Source organism: Triturus cristatus, chromosome 11 (genome assembly GCF_964204655.1).
Source record: "Triturus cristatus chromosome 11, aTriCri1.1, whole genome shotgun sequence".
NCBI classification, from domain to species: Eukaryota; Metazoa; Chordata; class Amphibia; order Caudata; family Salamandridae; genus Triturus; species Triturus cristatus.
In genome coordinates, this window is record NC_140594.1 from 663,932,921 (window position 1) to 663,952,201 (window position 19,281).

A 19,281-nucleotide genomic window follows, 5' to 3' on the forward strand; every position below is an offset into this window, starting at 1 on the left:
GTCCTCCGTTTAGTTTGCCAATGCAGACTTATTGGCTTTGACAATGGTTTTATTGATGGTGTTTAGCATCTATATTAAAAAAAAGAAATTAAGATATATAGGTGTCTATGCATGATGACCAGTGTGCACACATGCGTCATGAAGCTGCCACAGTATGAAAAAAATATCTGAGCGGTATCACCACACATACAATCACTTAGTCCTGCTTACCATAAGTTGGATTTCCTGCCACTTATTTGCCGGTTTCTTATTAGTGTCCCAGCTTGTCGATCTTGCATTTGTCCCAGTCTTTGGATTGGCTAGCTTCTCTGCATCCACTATTTCCTTTTCAAGCATTTCTTTATTTTAGATTAAGCATTCCATGGGAGTGCATGTGTTCTTTAGCTGTCTCCATTGTGTACTTCTCTCCCCTACATTCCATATTGCTGTCAGACTCCAGTGTGCTTCACACTGGCCGACTCCACATTGCTTTCTCACTTGTTGGTTTCCTCCCCACCCCATTATCCATCTTTGTTCACCCCCAGGCCCGCCTCTCGGCCATGGTAATTCCTCCCATCCACCCAGCTTTGCTTTCCTCCCACCCGCACAATTAGTGTTCCTTTCTCCCACCCATCAGGGAGGCTCACCCGACCGGCACTTTTAGAAAAAGGACTTTGTATTCATTTTTATTTACTGACCCACCTCTGTAAATATGTAAATATATATATATATATATATATATACATATATATATATATATATATACATATATATACATATATATACACATATATATATTCACTGAAAAAACCATAGGTTTCACACATGTTATAGTTAGCTGGACATTTTACTGATAAAAAACCAATGAAATTCCCCCGTTATAGTTACTGTAGGCAACTATAACTCACGCGACCGCAATCCTCTGCTGATGCTAATACTGTATTTAGACACTTATTTGCCCATATCTTCTTCCATTAAATTTTAGCTATACATATATTACAAATATTTTTTTTTCATAAAGACATATGTCATCAGCAGAGGATTACGGTCGCGTGAGTTATAGTTGCCTACAGTAACTATAACGGGGGAATTTCATTGGTTTTTTATCAGTAAAATGTCCAGCTAACTATAACATGTGTGAAACCTATGGTTTTTTCAGTGAATTAGCAAGGTTTTTTAAATGCTATTTCCTAACTATAACGTGTGTGAAACCTATGGTTTTTTCAGTGAATTTGTACGGTTTTTTAAATGCTAAGTTACTTTACGCCATTTGTGGCGTGCGCGCCCACTTAACGCAGTTCGTTCCGTGCACGGTTTTTATCAACTTTAATAAGCCCTGTACATTTGGTGGCCTTCGGCCACCAAAAGCACAGGGGGTGAGGTCAATGTGGATAGTGTTTTTTTTATTTCGATTTTATAATTTCATGTTGCCAAAATTACGTTTTTTTTCTCTATTAATAAGCCCTGCACATTTGGTGGCCTGCGGCCACCAAAAGCACAGGGGGTGGGGTAAGTGTGGATAGTGTTTTTTTTATTTTTATTTTTTTACCGTAAGCTTACGGTAAGCTTACGGTAAGCGTACGGTAAGCGTACCCCGCGAAATTGCCGAAAAAAAAAAAAAAACGTTTTTGCTCTTGGGGGATGTTTGGGGACTCCCTCAACATGACTATGTGGGAGGGAGTTGTCAAAACAGCCCCGTAACATGTTTTTGGCCATCATGTTTGATAAACAACACTCAGTGCGAGAGACAAAATGGCGGACGCCGCTTCCTGGTTTCGGCCGATTCGAATGTTTACTAAGATGTAAGAGCCAATCAGAATCGCGCTCGCGCACGCCACCGTAAGCTTACGGTAAGCGTACGGTAAGCGTACGGTAAGCGTACCGTAAGCGGGCTCAGATATATATATTGATTTAAAGGCTATTTTCTCAGAATCTACTGAACAGATTTACACCAAACCTACAAAAGGCACTTCCTTGACCTAGGGACTACCTCTCTGCCAAATTTCTAGTAATTCTGTTCAGCCGTTCGGGCTGTAGCTCGTTCTAAAGGTCCTATGGAAAAATGCATGGGAAAAACGCGTTTTGGGACCCCCCTTTTATCTCAGCCCCCGCTTGACGAATCCCCCCGAGACTTTCAGGGTAGGAGCGGAGCGTAGCGCCCCACCTATTTTGAGAAATTCGCGAGGATTCGTCGACCGGCGCCAAAGTTATTCAAAATAGAATGTTGAGGTTTTCCTATGGAAACGTGGTCCTAACTATAACTACCTACTGGCGACCGCCAGTAGGTAATACATATACATACATATACATATATATATACATATACATATACATATACATACATATACATATATATATACATACATATACATATATATATACATATACATATACATATATATACATATACATATACATATATATATACATATACATATACATATATATATATATATACACATATACATATATATATATATACATATCTCTATATCTCTATATATACACATATCTCTATATCTCTATATATACATATCTCTATATCTCTATATCTCTATATATACATATCTCTATATCTCTATATCTCTATATCTCTATATCTCTATATCTCTATATCTCTATATCTCTATATCTCTATATCTCTATATCTCTATATCTCTATATCTCTATCTATATATATATTCACTGAAAAAACCATAGGTTTCACACACGTTATAGTTAGGAATTAGCATTTAAAAAACCTTAGAAATTCAGTGAAAAAACCATAGGTTTCACACATGTTATAGTTAGCTGGACATTTTACTCGTAAAAAACCAATGAAATTGCCCCGTTATAGTTAGTTCAGCTAACTATAACTCGCGCGCCCGCAATGCACTGCTGATGACGTCACATATTACATCACTCATGACATGGTCAGTGACATCACTCATGACATCACTGATGACATCTCAAATGACATCACTGATGACATCACGATATATCTCTATCTCCTATCGTCATCCCCCCCCCCCCCCACCATTTATAGAGCACACATTTATCCCCGAAGGGAAATCAGGATGCTGGACAACAGCCCTGACCAAATAGGTAAAGAGACAAAGAAGTTAATGCACCAACACAATAACTTCTAGAGAGGAAACTGCCAAGTTTGCAATACTTTTCTGAATGTAATATCAGGGCTGAGGCAAGATTTGAGTGCAAGTGCATTCAAGTGGGTGGTTGCCAAATAAGTTAAAGAGCATCCACTCGTAGGTGCCTCTGCAAAACAACTGACTGATCGGCTGACCCAACTGCTCCAGAAGGCTACTACTCAGAGCCACAGGACAAGTAGAAACGACTGCCTGATGCACATAACACAGCAGTTTGAAAATGGCTCTTTTGCAGACGGGTAGCCAATGAAGAAAGTTTAAACTGGCTGATGTCGGAGTCCTAGCAGGAAAATTACAGATCAGTTGTGCAGCCATATTTTGAATGTGACATAAAGTTCCTAACATCCGACTCCACTTCATCTCAGACAACACTTCTCCCGAATTCTGCCAACTAAGGGTCATATCCATTAGGAACAATAATAGCATGAATTTCGTCCACCCGGATCCTTCGTAGGACTAAGAGTTTATCAAGTCATTCTGATAAAGACCTAGATATAACACCGGATGCGACACCCAGTCTGGAGCAAGTGTTCCCTTATCAATAAGTCAGGGCCATCTAAGAACATTCCTTAGATAATTCTTCATTGAGGTGCAGTCCTTATGGACATCCCCATATCTCATATTGTCTTAAATATGTGCATAAGACCCTTTTCTTAGCATTCTTAATCTAGGACTATGTACTACATTCCTGAAATGATGTCAAAGGTTTACCATCTCTGATATTTAGTATTTAAGGACCACCACTCGACCCCTTAGGTAGGGAGGTTCTTCATCCTAGATTATCCTGCAAGATACCGGCCGAGGCAATCTTGGTTACTGCCGGTACTTGGAGAAGTTGATGCATCTTACCAGATGCTGACAAGAGCGGAGAACCCGTGGGAGGCTGCTACCGCAGCACATGTTTGCCTTTTTGCAGGGCGCGCTTCTGACATGGCTCTTTGGATAAAAACAGCCAGAGTTGTCAACAAGAAACTCTAGACTGCAAGTTACTCTACTACCAGCTTTCCTAGGGTACTGCATAGAAGCAGGGTTTGGGGTGTTACGCTTTTAGATGACATTTTAACCATGTTAGAAATGTTCATTTTATACCGTTGTTTACAACGTGCCTTCTTACTGTTTTTTTAGGGTATTCCGAGATGTACTCAGAAACAGGTTTGTCCTGTTGTAATAAATACTTTTAGTTAAAATTGTCTTTTCTTCTTAGGGCAATGTGTGTGATACTGTGAACAAAAAAGTAGGTTTACTGTTACCACAGTGCCCCTGATGCCTTAGCAGGGGTCGTTAGTAACTTAAAAGCAATGACTTCTCTTCAACTAAGTACTGAGTGGGATTCAATGTGACTACAACAACCTGTGTTTCACATTCAGTGCTGGTGTACTGAACTAAGTTAGGTGGGAAACCAAACCTTGCAGAACAACTCCAGAGTAGTAGTTTATCCAACAAATGCTTTGCAGACAAGAAAAGAGGTAACCGGCCACTTCTATATTCACTGTATTACCATTAACTAGTCAGAAAATAGTGGTGCAAAACTATCATACAGCACTATGAGTTGTGATCAAATAGAAAAGCTTGCGGAGTGAGCACAAAGCAGCTCCCACATACAGCGTTTATCTGGAGAGAGGGGGGAAGAGAGGGGGGGGGGAAGAGAGGGGGGGGGAAGAGAGGGGGGGGGAAGAGAGGGGGGGGAAGAGAGGGGGGGGGAAGAGAGGGGGGGGAAGAGAGGGGGGGGAAAGAGAGGGGGGGAAAGAGAGGGGGGGGAAAGAGAGGGGGGGGAAAGAGAGGGGGGGGAAAGAGAGGGGGGGGAAAGAGAGGGGGGGGAAAGAGAGGGGGGGGAAAGAGGGGGGGGGGAAAGAGAGGGGGGGGAAAGAGGGGGGGGAAAGAGAGGGGGGGAAAGAGAGGGGGGGAAAGAGAGGGGGGGAAAGAGAGGGGGGGAAAGAGAGGGGGGGAAAGAGAGGGGGGGAAAGAGAGGGGGGGGAAAGAGAGGGGGGGAAAGAGAGGGGGGGAAAGAGAGGGGGGAAAGAGAGGGGGGAAAGAGAGGGGGGAAAGAGAGGGGGGAAAGAGAGGGGGGAAAGAGAGGGGGGAAAGAGAGGGGGGAAAGAGAGGGGGGAAAGAGAGGGGGGAAAGAGAGGGGGGAAAGAGAGGGGGGAAAGAGAGGGGGGAAAGAGAGGGGGGAAAGAGAGGGGGGAAAGAGAGGGGGGAAAGAGAGGGGGGAAAGAGAGGGGGGAAAGAGAGGGGGGAAAGAGAGGGGGGAAAGAGAGGGGGGAAAGAGAGGGGGGAAAGAGAAGGGGGAAAGAGAGGGGGGAAAGAGAGGGGGGAAAGAGAGGGGGAAAAGAGAGGGGGAAAAGAGAGGGGGAAAAGAGAGGGGGGAAAGAGAGGGGGGAAAGAGAGGGGGGGAAAGAGAGGGGGGGAAGAGAGGGGGGGAAGAGAGGGGGGGAAGAGAGGGGGGGGAAGAGAGGGGGGGGAAGAGAGGGAGAGAGAGAGAGACAGACAGACAGACAGACAGACAATCAAGAAGCCCAAGTTCTTAGCTGCTTTTTTAGACTTTGGGACAGGGCCCAATGAGGCTGGCCACTACAAGCTATTCTAGACACTGTTGGCTCCCCCAAGTACTAGGATCTCAGTCTTCTCACCACTGAGCATTTGGCAGTGCGACTGCATCGGATGCACTACTTCTGTAAGACAATTCATGAGATTACCTTGTTTCTTCACTGCTCTCCTCAAGGAAGACAATTAACTGGGGTGTCATCTGCATATGAAGTAATTTCAGATCCCCACGCTCTGACAAGATCAGCCAGAAGAGTCTGAGATAGTAAAAAAAGCACAGAACTCCAAGATAAACCCAGGGAACACTGCAATTGACCGCCACAGATTTTGATTTAAAAGGTGGTAGCTGGACACAGACGGATTGCTCAAAAAAGACCAAAACCAATACAGAGTAAAAAAGCACAGTCGGATCTTATGAACTCTTTGCAACAATATGTGATGGGAAACTGTATCAAAGCAGAAGACCGGTCCAGAAGGATGAGAGCAGCAGATTTGCCCTCAACCACCAGAAAGATAGTTGTGTCTAAAAGTGTTGGTTCTGTGCTACTGTAGGCCTTAAATTCGGTCTGGGAGAAATCCAGCAAGTTATTATTCTCCAAATAGAGAATGATCTTTTAATTATTTATCTTACCAAAACCTTCGCAGGTTAGGGGAGGAAGGAAATATAACAATAAAATGCCCCATCTGCTGGCTAAAAGCAGCTTTTTCAGCAGAGGCAGTACCAAGGCATGTTTCCAATCCCATGGATATCTGCCTCTCTGAGGGATCTGTTGAAGGGTTCTGTTAGGTATGGGCTCAGAGAAGAGGCGTTACGAGATAAGGTGCGAACCGGGATCTAACAGCCAACCCGTTCTTTCATCATTTCCTTTTCTACTACTGACCTATTCAAATGATCAAAAGAGCCCTAATGGTCTTAGATAAAGATGGGTGGGTGGGGACTTCCTTGCAAGAAGAGACCAACCCAACTCACCAGACAGCTGGTGTGCACAACCAAAGTGTATCTTAGATATTTTATCGCAAAAAATTAGGCCTAATCCTCACAAAGCGATGCAGAGGCCGTAATTGGCAAAGCTGCCACATCAGGCTGAGCTAGTTCCTTAAGGGAATTGTTTAAAATTGTTAAAGAACAACTATTTTTCTCAATTCTCCTGGCAAAATACTGCCGTCTAGCCCACCTACTTTGACTGTGATAGTCCTTGAGAATATCTTTAAAACTGTCTCTATCTTCCTTAGTTTGGTGGAGCGCCAACTCCGCTCCAACTGCTTAAACTTCCTTTGATAGTTTCTTTTGTGGGTGTGTGTGGGGTGCACGAGTACAAAATGATGACCTGCGTGTCCGAGTTTTTTTTTTTTTTTTTTTTTTTTAAATCACACTGCACAGCATTGGGGATGAGCCATTAGCAAAGTCAATAAGGGTTTTGGCTTCACCAATGCTTCTTTTGTTTACCACTACATTGAAAACTTTACCTCCATCACGTCATCAAGAGTATCTCAGCTGGACTCAATTTAGCGTACCTTTAAATAAGCCCTAGAAATGTAACAAGTTTACATGGAACTACCTCATAAATTAATCCAGATGCCAGCCCCTTTGTCTCACCATTTTTTTGCATATTACTGGCAATGCTGAAGGGAATCTTTTTTGGCTAAGTAAGTGCTCTAGGCATTAAACAAGTTTCCTGCAGTACAAGTTTGTTCAAATGACACGTTGACCAATTGTTTCTTAAGCAAAGATGGACAGATAAGGAGAAAAAAAGCCTGCTTTGTGACTCAATGTGTCCACTTCATAGAGAGATAAAAGTCTGCCCCGAGATGGTATTCAGAAATAGTGGCCGGAACTCCAAAGATAGGAAGGATGGTATCATGCAATGACTCCACAACAAACATCAGAAGGCTACAGGGCGAAGTCACATTGGGCTAGGTCAGTAGTTTTATTACTAAACAAAAATATCTAGGTCACTGGCATCCCACAAGGCAGGCAGAAGCAGTAAGTGAGGTGCAGGGATTTGCTATAGAAGTGATCATTAATAGGGCCCCAGCCCTCTCACTGCCATCAGCCATATGTCCCAGTGCCAGAGTCATTGTGGTGAAATCAGAGACAGACAAAAATACACAGGGACTTCATTCAGGATGGAGCAGCCTTCCTATACACAACTTTAGTGGACACAGGATGCAGCATCAGCAGGGATGATCTAGATCTGAGGAATTAACAACTAGGTCTGTGGCAGAAGCAAGAGGCCTACGATTTGGTCTGTTGGGAAAAGACAGACCAATAGAATAGACAAGATTATAAATCAGCAATGGGTAACTGTATCAGGGAAGTATAAGATTCTCTTCTAGATCTTTAACTACAATTAGGAGCTGTCAAACATTGCAAGGTAAACAGGCTATAACCAGTTTCCTGCACAGTGGATGACTGATCATCACTGGTTCTGCTAAAGTGCGATATAACGTGCAGTGCTGACCAATAGCAGCTAGTCACGCCACATTTACCTTTTTTCAGATGTGTGAAGATAGGAACAAGGTAGGTCTGCATACCTACAAAGTAAAGACTGGTGGGACGTCAGGCATAAAGGGAAGCATAGAATCGATGTCTGCCGCTTTCTTAGAATGTCAGAGACAAGAGATGCTGCAGCTGACACAGCAGCAGTGTGTGGGCTCCTGGTATGTGGGGGGGGGGGCAGAACAGGATAGTACTTTTTCTCCAATGTCAATCAAACAAAATTAATTTAGGTTTTCCTTGACTGGACATAAGAGAAGTAAAAACGATTTTCACATTTCTCTGTGTTCCCACTGAATTACTGAAAACATACCAGAGAACGGAGGAGCTTATAGTTGTGGACTGAAACAAGAAAAGGGAAATCATTACTTTGTGAGGTCTTCGAGCTGGGTTTGTCCAATTGCTCGCAGAATATCAAATAGCATTTTCTAAGGTGTACTTGTGCAACATCAAAAATGTAATTCTGCTTTGCGTGCGAAAGGACAATTGCTCTACAAAAGCGCTTGCATTAGTGTAGCTCTCATATGAAAACAAGCTGAATGGCCACGCCCTGGCGGCTGTTAAAGGAATGCTGACTAAAACTATCCACTTAATATTTAAACTCTCAGACGACTAGTAAAGCTACTAGGTGTCTCTTGCTTATTACAGAATGAGGTACACAAGCAGCACTACACTCCTATCTGTGTATAAATCCAGAAAAGTAATACTGGGCTGAAATGAGGAAGACAACTGATCAATAGAGGGTGAAGCGAGAAGAAAGGAAGGAGCTTATGGTGAGGGAAGAAAGAAGGTTTGCTTACACTGGGATTATGGACACCATCTTCGCTATCATGACGCACACTACAAGCACAATGTATATAGGGTAAAACATTTTTTTTTTTTTTTAAACTGTATGAGATGGCTGAAAGTTTCAACTGACCACCCTCCTCACATCCAGTTTTGTGACCTCTAAATCTGTCAAACATCTTTGTAGCAGACATCTCCGTGAGAAAAATCCACCAAGTACTCTCTAGGAGGCTAAAGCAAAGGGAGACTGTGTATCTTGGGACAAGCAAGGTTTTGGACCAGTGGAACGGTCAATAGGGGTAGATTACCGATGCGCAGTGTAACCAGGCCCTGCCTACTACAAACAAGGAACTAGTAGAGAACATTTTCTGGGACATTCCTGGTAGGTCTGTGCATAAAGAATCACTCTCACTCGCTGAGGTGCTGTTAAAAAGGTAAAAAATGTATTCAGTTAAGTTAGCCTCCGCTCTCCCCCATTTTGTCTGTGAACACCCATTTTGCAAAGTCAGGAGTTACGTATTCACTGAAAAGCTGGTTGTGCTGATAATACTAGAGTGCCAGAGTAAAGGCCCTGCCCTGCTGAAAGGCCCGAGCACACCGATCTTTAATCTATAAGCCCACCAATGCCTGTAACCTCCCATGCCTATCTACAAAGATGACGTGGGTGGGGTTTATCAGGACTTCGCAGTCTGCATTTCATCATGACGAAGTGGTCTCCAATGTGTTTCACGAGGCATCAAACTGTATAAATACAGTGTTTGAACTTGTGCTAATCAGTTCCCTCCCTCGGGTACTTGCAGTGTCTGAATGATGGGACTCCTCTAGAGTGTAATAAACTTGTATTTTGTTTCCAAGCCAGTGTTGATCCTCATTTGTGAACCCGTAGACAGAAGGTGTCCCTGCACCAGTGGGATAGATAAAATTCCCATTTCTACAATTAGCGCCAGACATGGGGTCCATTAAAGACCGCAGCTGGACCAGAAAGAGGTCATTTCGACGAGACAAAACACAGAGGGGCGCCCTGCAAAAGCAGATTTGTTCTCGCGGCCGAGGTGATTTTCAGCTAATCGCCCTGACCTTCGTGGCGGATGTGGGTCTCAACTGGGGCTTTTCTGTTGGCATTTGATGGTGATCTATTGATCTGAGGATCGGCAGGTGGGAGTTGAATTGCGATCAGGTAGGATCGAAATGGTTGTCTTTGTCTTGATAAAAAATTAGTAAATGTTTTAGACCGGTAATGTGAGAAATGTTTCTCATTTCTTGGTACAAGAGTCTCTTAACGACATTGTTAAGAAGAGATTGGTAAACATGCCTGGTTTTAGCACACTTCATGCATTGTGGTGGTGTTGTTGCGACAAGAATAAAATATTGGAAGAAAGACAGCCAGCACCTATAGAGGATACTCTTAATTATGAAATGTACATTAAATACGGTATTTCTTCCATACTGTTTAGCACATTGTGGAATAAATATACGAAGGCAGACACCAATTTACAGTGGCCACTTAACGGTACCTTTGACCTAAATAAATTACAATATGAAGAACAGCTCTTTAAGAGAAAGAGTAGATGGAGTATGTCTGACGCTTTAGGATTATGGAGAAAACAAATTAAACAGAAGCAGATTAAGGAGGAAAAGGATAGGAAGAAATCTGAAGAACAGACAATTTTACAGAAAATAAGAGTTGAAATTAAAAGAACAAGAAGAGTATAGAAAGTGAAGAGAGACGATTTAAACTTCAAATGCAAAAAGGTATATGTGGCAAGAGATGGGAAGGTTAATCAGGGTTAGATGATGAAGATTCGGAGCTTGAAGAATTACTCTGTCGACCATCCCCGCCTCCTTATGCGCCGAATTCCAATGGGAATAATGCGGCCCCAACTGCACCTCACCGGCCACCTCAAGTACCACAAATGTATCTCCCATTACCTACTACTTCTGCCACGACCCCCGTACTAGACAGAAAGGTTACTACCCCCATACTTACCGCTAATACTCAGACGATGTCATAGATCCACCCTTACAGAAAATGACAAATTAATATTAATGACTCGGGCCCATGATTAGATTTGAGACGACGATACACGTTTGGATGAGGTTCTCACGTCCTTGACACAACATCCACAAAGGACTCAGCAATATATTGTAGGGGACATTGCCAATGCGATAATAGAGGACTGGTGGACTAATATTAATGAGGAGGCCCCTAGGGTTTTAAGTAGAATATGGAAGAGGTCAAATGAAGGTATGTTGACTGCCGTTCCCTTAAAACAAGCGGGAGGAGGATATTTTTGCTCATAAAGGGAAGCTTAAGAGACTTATGTCAGCTTCAACGAAAGCCTTCCTTATGCGGGAAGTGGCTCCTGTGTTTCACCAGCCAGAGGGGATGGTCAGGGTGCTAATGCAGCCCGGTTTCAGTTCCAATGGATCTATTTCCCTTGGAAACGATTGGACGTATTGGCCCTTAAAGCTTCTTTGCCTGATCCTAGAAAGAATCAGAGTGCATTTTATGAAGAAATGAGTGCTGCATTGACTTCTTGTGTCATGACCCTGGCAGACATTGACATGTTTTTCAGACTCACATTGCCCATTGACCTCTGGCATATGGTGCGTAGACAGGACCATGCAGATTTTGGATGTACCTGGGCACAGCTAGAAGCAGCTGATATTTATAGGAAGCCAGGGGAGAAACCACCACTGATTATATTAGATTTACCAGATCACATAATTACCTACATGAAGACGGTAGTGTCCCCAAAGAAAATATCATGGGCGAAATTAGCAGCTTGTAAACAGAGAAAAGATGAGGGGACTGTTCACTATTATAGTGGGCAAGACAACTTCGGACACAGGCAAACATCTATTTGTAGATAAATTTGTAGCCAACTTGCTACCTGATATTTCGCAAAAACTACGAGTGGCTGAGAGTACATGGGCCACTTCCACTTCACCTAAAATTCTGGATATGGCCCAATATTATGAGAATCAAATTAATGACGAAAGAGACAAGAAAGAAGGCAACAATAAGGAATCAAAAACTAAAACATTGTTTCAGCAGGCCAATGGATTACAGAGAGGAAGGGGGAGGGGGGGATGCCAGGGTCGAGGGATTTTCAAGGTTGACCCCCCCCCCCGAGAAGGTTTATGCAAGATCCCCTGATGTCTGACCCAGACAAACCAATGTGCGTACTGTAAAAAAGGACATTGGCGATCTGAATGCCCAGTATTCCACCAACAAGGTAGAGGAATGGGAAGGGGAATGACAAGGGATCCCCTACAACGACCTTTTGTTAGTAACAGACGGAATCACTTTGATAATACTGCCCCGAAAAAAGCTTATTATGCAGATGATTTTAACGCATCAGACGCCACAGGCATGTATTTCAACTAGGACAGCGTAGGATGAGACGAGGGATCAGTTTCTATACCGGGAGATCAGACAGGCCCATATGTTACTGCTGAAATATTGGGGACCCTGCAGCAATTTCTGGTAGATACTGGGGCTACACGAAGGGCAATTTCCCAAAAACTGATCCCTGGGACTCCCTCATCTGGCTATAACAATCTGTAGGCTTCGTTGGAAACTCAATTCTTAGTCCTGTGTCTAAGCCCCTGGATCTTACTATTGGTCCGTTCACCACCAACACGCCATTCCTTCTTGCACCAAATTGCCCCGACAATCTGCTAGGATTAGACTTACTCAAACATTTACATGCACGTATTTATTGTTCACCGGATGGTGTATACATTACTTTTGGTAAGTCTAGTCATGATAAGCAGTATGTTATTAATGAATTACCACATGAATTGTCTACTGTACCGCCTTCTGTGTGGGCAGAGGGCGATACGGATGTTGGCTTATTATCCACTGCACCGGTACACATACAGGTTAAACAGAATGCGGTTTTGCCTTGAATTCCGCAGTATAAGGCGAAGGTGCATTAGTTCATATAATAGAAGACTTCATTGAACAAGCATTTGCAATGCAATAGGTCTCGCATTATTAAAGTTTGAGCTATTGGTATTGCTAATAGGAATGCAACACCAATAGCTCATACATTCAGTAATGCAAGACCTATTGCATTGCAAATGCTTGTAATAAACTAGTCCTTAGCAAGTTGTGCATAGTGAGTAGACCAAACCCTCCTTTAAAAAAATTGATACCATAAGCAGTAGCCAAACTTGCTTATCAATAAACATGTGCAAATGGCCACGCAAGTCTGTTTCTTCAAACTAGGATAAAGGTTCCTCGTTCACATTAATTTTCATTTTAGAGCAGGTACCTTGCAAGGAAGGAATCTCTGATGTCATTTGCAAATAAGTTTAAAAACCGCCCTCATTACTTTATTAACAAGCACTGGCAAAGCCAGCAGGTTACGCCTTTACAAAATCTATTGGCTCTGTCAATTGTGTTACATACATAGGTGGGCAAGCCAATGAATAAATAGGGAGAGCTGAGGCAAGGGTCTGGCTCGGATCCTAGATCCCATGCACAAGCCGAGCCTTGAAATCTTTATTCACTAATATGTACATTTCTATAACGCATGGTGGAACTTCTGCAATATAAAATGGTGACACTTGCATAGCTCAAAATTGCTTGCTTTATAAGTCTATCTTCTATGTCAAAACAACTTATCACCCAAATCAACTTATCACCCTGCCCCATGTCCTTTCTTTATTTGGCTCTTAAAAAAACAGCAGCACTGTTTCCCTTCCCCTCATCTCGGTTGAACCGCTACTGGTCCCCCAGCTGCAGACATTATGGTACATGGTGAAATACTTATTAGGCCCCAAAGACGAGACCGATTGCATTGCAAATGCTTGTTCTACATAGCTCAAACTAGACACATGAGCACATTCACTTTTTATTTTTTACAAGGCACGTGGACATTAAGTGATTTAAACAGATTTGTGGAATGTTGAGACGATGTGGGCTCTCGAATCTCCTTCCCCGGTTCCAAAGTCGGAATCTCTGGAAATTAAGCCACATCCTCTCCATTCGCTTCTGCAGAGCAACACCGAATGAATTAAAACGTATGTGAGTGAAGTGGGGAGGCGAGGTTTGTTCGTACAGACTGAAGGACAACCATATCACGTCTTAAAGGTGCAGCTGATAAACAATTTCAAGACTAGGGACACAGAGCATGCAGAATTACTGTTCCTGCGCAACAAATCAAGAGGTACAAACACCAGAACTAAACAAAATTCTAAAAGTTTTAGCGGGGTATCTCAGGAAGTCTTAGAAACCTGACAGACCGCAACACGCTTCTTGTCACTTCCTATCGGGATACGTCGCGGTACTACAGACCCTCCCCCCGAACCCCTATTATAAGACGCAACCTCCCGCCTTTACCCAGCTCCAGCAGATCAGCTGGTCGTTGCTCGGCTCCTCCAGCAGAGTCCAGAGCTTGACAATGAAAGCCGCCACAGCAGCCATCTGCGGGGTGCCGCAGACCTCGGGGTAGACCTCCATGGTCTCGGTGTGAGGGCAGAACTCGGGATTCCTCCCCAGGACTCGTACTGCATCACACACTGGCTCCAGCAGGACAGGCCGGTGACGACAATAATAACACTTGTTGCCGGAGACGCACACAGCTCTGCGCTCCACACTGTGGCTGCGCGCGTAGACATCGTAGACGGGATCGGAAGATTGCATGCGACGCGGCCATCTTCAAATAGTCTTGCATGTCCTTTGGTGCCGCAGAGTTATACATTAAAAACAAGGGCAGTTTTCCGTAGCGCCAAAATAACAAGCGTTCGTCATGACGTTTTCGTTTGGCTTTTTCTGCCGTCCCACTTGGACGGCCTCGTCTGCTAAAAGGTTTCTTATCTTACGATAAGAAACCTTTTACTTCAGAAGGAAAGCAGGCGAGGCCGTACAAGTGGGACAGCAGAAAAAGCCGAACGAAAACGTCACAACCAGCTCTTTTCCAATGGCTGGCCACCGTTTAGCATAAACGGTGACGCAAGCCAATGGAAAAGAGGGGCGGGGCTTAATGCCCTTTACACAAAATACCCCAAATCATCAAATCTCGCCAGCAAGACAGCGCATGTGCGCAGCCTACGCCAGGCGAGACCTAAAAATGGGTGGTGGAAGAAACTGATATCAATATCTGTAACAGCCCTATTTTACCGGTTTTAAAGCGCTCCACCTCTGATATGAATGAAAAAGTCTATAGAGGTCATTGATCTGCATGAAATTAATAAAATAGTGGTGCCACAGTTTCCTGTAGTCCCAGACATTACTACTCTACTGACAATGATCACGCCAACAGCTTGTGTTTTTTCTGTCATTGACCTTAAGAACGCATTATTTTCTATTCCTATTGAACCTTCTAGCAGGTATTTATTTGGATTCTACATTAAAGGACGATCCTTTCAATTCTGTTGTGCTCTTCAAGTGTATACAGAAAGCCCAAGCATTTGTAGCCAAGCTCTTAAACGCCAACTTGATACCTTACATTTATCCCCAGGCACCTCTTTGTTACAATATGTTGATGATCTGCTGATAGTAGCCAACACCACAGAACTTTGTATTGAGGCTACATTGATGCTATTGAAACACTTTCCTAAATTGGGACACAAAGTGTCGAAGAATAAGTTACATTTTTGTCGACCAGAGGTTACCTATATAGATCACCTCTTGTCGAAGGAGGGAAGAACTTTGACTAAAGACAGAATCAAGGCTATCATACACACATCTATTCCTCAAACACAAAAGGAAGTTAGGGCATTGATTGATATAACATCCTATTGTTGCCATTGGATCCCAAATTGTTCCCTCATTATCAAACCTCTCTTTGCCCCTATGACTAAGAATACCCCCATCCCCTTTGCCCTGGTCTTCAGAGTGTCAGAATGCATACCAACAACTTCGAGCAGCACTATGTTCTGCCCCTGTATTAGGAACACCCGATTACACAAAACCATTCTCTCTCTATGTACACGAACATAAAGGTTGCATATTGTCTGTCCTAACACAGCCACACGGAGACAAACAACGCCCATGTGCATACTTTTCTGCAGTTCTGGATCCCGTAGCCAGGGCACTCCCTGGTTGCCTGAAGGCTGTGGCAGCAACTGCCATTTGATTCAGACAGTCAGCGGGACTTGTACTGGAGAAAAAATTGACGGTTTTGGTTCCCCACTCGGTTGATGTATTATTGAATCAGACTAAGACAACACTTGATGAGCACTTGTCTTACTGGGTACAAACTCACTTTGCTAGCGCCACACATCACACTTGCTGTTTGACCTTGAATCCAGCTACCTTGTTGCCATCACCCTCTGAACAACCTAGTGACATACATGACTGCATTTTTACTACTGAAGAACAAACATAGGGTCGAGTAGACCTTACTGATACTCCCCTGCTTGACGCTCAGGGTTACTTGTATGTAGATGGATCTTGTCTTAAGCTACCCAATGGCACCATTACTGCAACTTACGCTATCACTACACTGCAAACAATTGTGGAGACATCTTGAATCCCCTATAAATCCACACAAGCAGCTGAACTTATTGCACTCCTGTGGGCTTACAAACTGAGCCAAGGACTGTCTATGAATATCTATATAGACAGTCAATATGCTTTTGGAGTTGCACATAACTTTGGACGCTTAAGGCAGGAACGGATTTTTTGACATCGCATGGCTCGAAAATACAGCACGGGGAATTAGTTCAAAACTTGTTGCCTGCACTAACATTACCAAAGCGGGTGGCTACCGTTAAGTGTAGTGCACACCAGAAAATAGTAGATGATGTGGGCCGATGAACAGCACGTAGCCATCAGGAAAAAATGTACGTAATGTACTCTGCTGCAGAAAAAATTGCAAATGTGAATGAAGAGGTTAGAGAGATCCGACAGATGGAAACAAAGAAGGAAGTGGAATAGTGGGAAAAGACAGGAATATTGGACAGTGAAAATTGCTGGAGGAAAGGGCCAGATGGGGACAGGTGGAAATTACCCAGCTCTTATGTCCTACCGTTTGTCTTCATGGCACACAGTCCAGCACATGTCAGAGCAAAAAGCATAGCTACGCAATTAGAGCAGATATGGGCACACCCACATAATAAGAAAATACAGCTGAACACCATGTTAGACATTGCATGATGTGTTTGCAACATAACCCAGGGAAAGGAGTAGCTACCCCAAAAGGAGGGTTTTCCCCACCCAGTGCACCATTTGAAGTCCTACAGATGGACTTCACAGAACTTGAAAGATGTAATAATTTGAAATAGGTTTTAGAAATAGTATGTGCTTTTAGTAAGAGGGTCGAGACCTATCCTACAAGAGATAACACTGCACTCACTACAGCTAAAATACTTTGGAAGGAATATTTCCCAACATTTAGGATTTGTAGAATTTTATGGATTAATAATGGATCTCATTTTATTGGACAGGTTATCAAATTAATTACTGAGAGTCTAGGTATACGCCAGAAGTTACACGCTGCTAATCATCCACAATCTGCAGGATTAGTGGAAAGACATAACACCCTGAAACTCAAGCTAGCCAAAATACAGGCAGACAGGACTTAAATTGCTGGACGCTCTCCCCCTAGCACTCCTGTCAACCCGCGCGGTGGCACAAAGTAAATCTGGCCTCACGCCCTATGAAATAGTCTTTGGGTGACCAATGAATGTATGGGGTCCTCCACGTCCCAAGAGAATAAAGGAACTTGAGTATCCAATTGTATTAGATTATATGAAGGAACTGACAGACTATCTTTCTTTGATTCATCAACAGGTACACGATTCCCTGCCCGACAACTCTGAAGGTCCTGGGCACTTGTTACAACCCGGCGACTGGGTCCGGACTAAAAACTTTCAGCGCTCAAAGAACTTGGAGCCTCGCTGTAAGGGGCCCAAGCAGATCCTGTTGGCCAAACGAACAGCAGTTCGAGTCACCAATAGAAGAAACTGGGTCCACGCCTCGCACTGCAAAAAAGGTGCCGACAGACCTGTCCCAGACAAAGGAAACTGAACACTGGAATTGCACAAATTGTTCTCAGCAACGAGGAGAAGACTGACCACTACTTTGTCACACCAGAGGAACTTCTGTTGGCAGATCTGACAACAGCTGGACGAGACAGATACAATTTGAGACCTCGTAAAACGAACTAAACAGAGGCATCGAGAAGAAAGGGGATCCGGCGAGTTCTGGTCTGGTTAGAAGGCCTGCTTGGTGGGAGGCTCTGTGTTACGGAAGCGGCCGAACCAGGTTTGGTGCGGTGTGTAGCCTTAACATCCTGAATCCATACAAACACCCGGATTCTCAACGTTCCTACTATGAAGACACTGTGGCAAATCCATCCTGCAGTATCTGAATGGAAAGGATAAGAGGATTCACAGTGCAGAAAACGACTGACACTGTTCGTGTTTGCATTACAATACTTTGTCCAGGATTAGAGATTGAGCTTGAAATTTCCACAACTTGGCCAAGGAATCCTGTGAAAAGTAAAATAGCTGTTGCTTGCCTTGGACCACAACTTCAGTTCCCCAACTGGATATTACACGGGGACCAGCATTGCATCCTCTGAAAAAGGCAATATATCTAATGGTCTTTCAGGCTGTCGTAGATGAACTTATGGATGACCTTCCTGGAGTACCTGCTATACTGACTTATCATTGCCATAGTCATCCTTGGACTGCAAGTTCCAACAATTTTGTTCAGCTCCTGGTTTGGAGCCTGTGGAGGTGAAATTGTGTTTGCTTGCCTCAAATGTTTGTTTTCCTTCTCATCTTCTCCACTAATTAATATATGCACCATATATAGAGTATAACATTTGAGAAAGAACATTTACGAACAGAGTTAGTAAAAATCATAAGAGACTATACAGTGAGAGACATTGTTGACTTCAATATTGCGAATGCCTATCATGGAGGAAGATCGTCTGGACATTCAACACCCTACATTGAAAAAGATCAAGCCTAAATGGTATTTACTGGTTTGATAGCGAGTCTACTTAGTGTCATAAGTATTTGTGTGATAGCTTGGTTTTTACATATGAAACTTCCTGTGCATATGCTTGTACGCCCAACACCCACACCGCCTGAACACTATTATTTTACCCTTTCACCATTAGACTAAAAACACAGGCTCTCTAATAAGAACAATTCATTCATTCGAATGTTGCATTATACCCATAGCATTACTAATATTTTTAATTGTTGGGTTTGTGGATTGTTACCTGTACACCAGGGTGCGGGGGAACGCCTCAAACCACTCCCATTCTCCCACAATGGCTACTGTCGTGCCTGGTTCGAGCTTCTGTGGGCTGCATAAATTAATGAAGTTTCTAAAGCTAATGTAGGGGGTCTTAATAA

The 19,281-nt window shown here is 43.4% G+C and overlaps 1 protein-coding gene across 2 annotated transcripts in view; it reads right to left on the minus strand.

Annotated features, from left to right (window-relative positions):
• RYK (receptor like tyrosine kinase) overlaps window positions 1-19,281 on the minus strand; it is a 734,028-nt gene that overhangs the window by 616,223 nt on the left and 98,524 nt on the right. The gene's annotated exons all lie outside the window — the stretch shown is intronic.